The sequence below is a fragment of the Portunus trituberculatus genome, chromosome 14, assembly GCF_017591435.1.
Source record: "Portunus trituberculatus isolate SZX2019 chromosome 14, ASM1759143v1, whole genome shotgun sequence".
Lineage (NCBI taxonomy): Eukaryota > Metazoa > Arthropoda > Malacostraca > Decapoda > Portunidae > Portunus > Portunus trituberculatus.
The window spans coordinates 11,356,640-11,362,041 of record NC_059268.1 but is presented as its reverse complement, the minus strand read 5'-3'; positions in this window follow the sequence as shown (position 1 = coordinate 11,362,041).

The following is a 5,402-nucleotide window of genomic DNA, read 5'->3' as shown; positions in this document are numbered from 1 at the left end:
TTACGATAGGTTTGTGGCGAGAAATGAGAGCTGGTGTGAATTTTAGCCTCGCGCGCATGCATATGAATTGATCTTTTCTTCTCATTTCCATTGTATTAGCGGCGTCCTCCCAATGTGTTTTTTGCACCACACCCTTCTCGTCATCTCATTCCCGCCTCTCTCTCTCCAGCGGGACAAATCATTTCATGGTGTTGCGCTTTCTATCCCCACCGCACTATAATTAATTCCTCCTTAACCTGATATACCAGTAGATTGGAAGGAAGGAAAGCTTGAGATGAAGGTACAAGGGGAGGGATATAGTTCACAAGACTCTATCAGGATCACAAGTCTTCTGGGGATCGAGGCCAGAGAGGGAGAGGAAACGTCATTGTGAAGGACTCGGATATCTGGCATAATTGAATCAGAGGGTGGAAGAGAGGGAGAGGATAGACTTGAATCATCCAATGTAGAGTTTTTAATTAAAGTTTTCGGTGGCAGTTCATTTTTGCGGAGAGGAAAAATAGCAATGCATAGTCTAGAATTATCTGATGTAGAGTTTTTTTGTTTCATTTTTGTGTGCCGGGCCAGGGAAAAAAAACGTGTCTAATTTAGTTTACGATCAATACGAATGGGTAAAAAGAGATTTTTTTTTTCTATCGATTGGAACATAAAAGATATGACTTTGTTAATGCTTTCAAGTATGGTAATAACAATTTTCAGAATAAATTTGGAGCATTCCTGTCATCAGTGTTGGGACATGAATTCCAGGGTTTGCTGCGCCACCGTATATGTATTCTACGAAACAATAGCATGGGAGCAGACATAGTTGAACAGAACACACGGATAGCGAGCTCAGTCCCCTTTAATTCTAGTTCACAGATAAGAGAATGGAAGTTTATACCTGACAGTGTTAAGAAATTTCGTTGATGAAGAGCAATGTAATGAAGTCAGCTGAGCCACGAATTGAAATAAGAAATACGAGGTATGCTTGTGCCACTGTGATTCCCGTACACTCATGGTTATTATGTCACAATGGCGCGTATTGTGGGCTTTGCGAGTACAAGCGCACAGAGTTGTTGATCTTTAGAGACGGACAAAGGTTTATGTCCAGCCTTTCATGATTTTTGCCTTTTTTTATTGATGCCACAGAAAAAAAAATGCTAACTACACTATGAAATAAAGATGTGTGCCTTTAGTCAACAAGTTCCTTCAGAGAGTCAAGAATCATTGTGAAGGAGATGGTGTGTGTGTGTGTGTGTGTGTGTGTGTGTGTGTGTGTGTGTGTAATTCACCACGGTCGCCTGCTGGTCACCCAGCCAGTCTTCCCATTACGGAGCGAGCTCAGAGCTCATAGACCGATCTTCGGGCAGGACGGAGACCACAACACACTCCACACTCCGGGAAAGCGAGGCCACAACCCCTCGAGTTACATCCCGTACCTATTTACTGCTAGGTGAACAGGGGCCACACATTAAGAGGCTTGCCCATTTGCCTAGCCGCTTCCCGGGACTCGAACCCGGCCTCTCGATTGTGAGTCGAGCGTGCTAACCACTACACTACGCGGTGTGTGTATGTGTGTGTGTGTGTGTGTGTGTGTGTGTGTGTGTGTGTGTGTGTGTGTGTGTGTGTGTGTGTGTGTGTGTGTGTGGCAACTGAGATTTTCGGAAATTTGATTCTGTTCTTTGGGTTTTCTGTGTAAGGAATCTCAATAGCAGACGAAACACTGTCGAAAGTTCACAGTGGAAGCTTGGCCGGACGGAGACTCTCATAGGTCAGAAGATGAGAAAGCTTCCCTTATGTGTAGCTTTGAATTCCTTATGATGGTGATAAGAAAACAATGGCGGCTTGCGACTTAGAGATCTGTTTGCACTGTAGGTGGTGAGGCACGCAGCTACTTGTGTCCTGCTGTCTGTTTCTGACCATTGTTCCTCGACAACATGATATAGCGCAACATCAACGCAGGTGCACGACAACGGGGCAGGGTGGCAGGGCGTCTTGCAGCAGCTCCCTGGTGTTGGGCAGCAGCCTGAAGGGGGACGGGCTTGAAATTGGCCGCGAGAAGATTGCTTGGCGAGAAACATTAGCGAGTGTCTGCCTTGGTAGTCTTGATTTACCGCTGTGTGAGCACCCTCGGCACCTGCGTGTGTGTGTGTGTGTGTTTGTCTCCACATAAAGGGTGTTGAGAGTCCGTGCTTCTGTGCTCCTTTATTAAGAGGGTAACAAATGGGCGTCCGCTGTGTGTGGCTGCCGCGAACGATCCACTATTTAAGGCGATGAGGTAGCCGGTGGAAAATTTCTCTAGTTTGTTGAAAGGAAATTAGTTGGTTTGTAAGCAGTTGTTCAGGTGTCAATGCAGAAATAAAGAAAGTTACAACTTCTAAAATTCTTTACGTCAGTTTCATAAATGACCATTTTTTTTATACTCGTACTAAACCTATAAATGAAAATTCATGTTATTACAGTTTGTTGAGGCGCGAGGAATGTCCAGGAGCGATGCGCATAATGAGCCGGCCGGAGGTTTTCCAGAGAGAAAATCAGTAAAACAATACAGATTCATTAAAAAAAAAAAAATGGAGAGATATTCATTAGCATTGCAATTTTCTAGACTACCACTGACCTTCAACAGACAATTTAAAACACCGTCAATAACCATCAACAGATACCTTAAATAGGCAGTGTATCTGTCATGAAGTAATTGTAATGTAGAATTCCAGTGAAGCATGCAATTCCACAACACTTCTATCGTTCACATATCACTTAGTTCTTTCATTACAAGGATCAAAAGCTGCAGGCACAGTACATGATGATAGATAGGGGTGGTATCATGTTCACCAGTACTACAAATTCACGTAGAGAGAACGATCTGCCGGGTAAAATCAACAAATCTAGAATTCTGTTATATTTGTGTCTTCTTTTTCCCAATCTATTAGTTGTCTTTTTCTTTTCATCGTCTTGAACTTGTTTTTCTTTGCTTAGTGTGCGATGAATGTGTCTCTGGTGAAGACGATCGGGTGGTGAGGGCACGTGCCGAGTTGATCGAGGTTGAAGCCGTGGTGACGTGGATGCCGCTGCTAATAGTGATAAGGGTGTTGGCAGAATGGTGATGGAGGGGAAGGCGTGGGTGGTGTTAGAGATAAGAACGATAATAGAAAGTTGACGATTATTTGCTGCATTAAGAGGAAAAAAGGGTCTGCATAATACTGATTGTTGCATAAGAGTAACGGTACAGTGTTATGTTGTTACAGTTGTTGCTATTTTATGATGATACATAAATCACAGCGATGGTTATGACAACGATGCAGTAAAGAAAGAGAAACTACAAAATCCACCAGGGCAATACGCAGCAGTCTCTATATGAAACAGCTCCAATTACTCAGCAAACCCATACTAAAAAGATAAATAGGCAAACAGTACTCTTAAATGTAAAGATTGTGTTGCAAAAGTTTATTAGTTGTTTGTCCCGAATTGCAGCTTTACCATACCACCTTACCATTTACAGATGAACAGCGCTATCAGTCAAGGCAAAGACAGTGAACGCTCACTTTCTTTTAATCTTCGTTATTGATTTTCTTCCCTACACAGCTCGGAGGAGGGAACGTGCGTCTTGGCTGAATAGAGAATAAGTGAACGAGGGAGGAAGTCAAGGAAAGAAAAAAATTAAAAAGAGAAGTGAAAAATGTAGCAGAAAAGGGAATGAGACTCGTCGAACTATTCACACTTTTATTAGGCTCAGGTATCAGGACGGCTTCCCATTAGGGATGCGAAAGTTCAAAAGGGACTTAGTAATTAGCAAGTATCTAGTATCCGTGAGGCCATTAACTTTGGATTTCTTTTTTTTTTCTATTTAGAAGACCTTCCATAGGAGATAAGTTTCCATAGTAATGATTTGCTTTAAAAATGTGCATTACATTTTTAAAGTGCATATGTAGGTTGTGTTATAGCCAAAGTATATTTCCTTTTCTAAATAACAAGTATCTGTCTCGGCAGGAAAAAGTTGAGTTTTGTTAACCGAATGTCTGAGAGGCGGGAAAAAAGACTGGAAGAGATCAGGAATGGAGAAAAAGATGAAATAGAAAAGAGATGTTAAGTTAATGACACGTGGAACAGAAACTGCTCAGAGGTTAAATCTGGTGGAGAGCAGAAACAACAGATGCAAACCGAATTACTACGATGTATATACTTACCTTATAGCTGCAGCCGTTAGTGTTACGTTGTACAGTAATATTCAGTTCATTGTGTTGATCGTGTGTTGATGAGAATTGACGTTATTTTTGTAGCTATGTTACCGTTGCGACGAGTGAAATATTAACCTATAACAAACAGTTTCCGGAGCAGGTTTTTGCACAGGAATAGACTTCTTGTAGGAACATTTCTGTGCTGTAGAGAAAAACAAGCTAGAAATTATGTACACTGAAAAATACAATCTTTACCGCCGAGCTTGTGTTATTCATTTATTTATTTATTTTATTTTTTTTTTCATAATGACAGAATTCAGACCGTGCAAGTTGTGTATATTTTATAAGATTGTATTAAAGAAAAAGATAAAACACTTGGTCGCTCTCACACATCCCGCTCAGCTTCCACCGCCTCGGGTCCTGGAGAGCTTTGTTGTCTTCCTCAAGTTTGAAGGTTTGAACCACAGCTGCTGCCGCGTCGCACAGCCAGACTAACCCACTTTCAGAAACGCAATATATCCGCCTGTGTACTTTATCCAACCATCCTCTTACCCACTGCTTTATCCAACCATCCTCTTACCCACCCACCCATCTATCCATCCGTCTGTCTTTCTGCGTCTATCATCACATCGCACCACACATCATCCAACCACAGGTAACATCAGAAAACAGACTCTCTCCAGCCACTATGGAAGCAAGGTGCATCTCCCTTCATGCAATACCTCACTGCTCCTCCGCCGCCATTACTCTTAAACTAAATTACGCTGCTTGTAAGTCAGCAAGCAAACAGAAACACACACACACACACACACACACACACACACACACACACACACACACACACACACACACACACACACATCACACTTCTCTTTTCCTCGTTCTTTTCGTTTCCTACTCTTCGTTCCACACTTGTTCTCTTCTCTCTCTCTCTTCTTCTCTCTCCCGTGTTCTCTCCATGCTGAGTTTCAAGTGGTGGAGAAAAATGGGCATCGCGAAGGAGCTGCGGTTGTGAATTACCTCCTTGGGGATAGGAAGGATTGGAACTCTCAGCTGCATCGTGTTTATTCTTGTCTTCAAAGGACTGGAAACAAACGACCTGGAAACGCGCTGTCTGTCTCCTAGCATGTTGTCAGCTATCCACCATTGTGTGTGTGTGTGTGTGTGTGTGTGTGTGTGTGTGTGTGTGTGTGTGTGTGTAAGAATTAATGATCCAAGTCAAAGTAAAAAGGCATCCACACAAACACA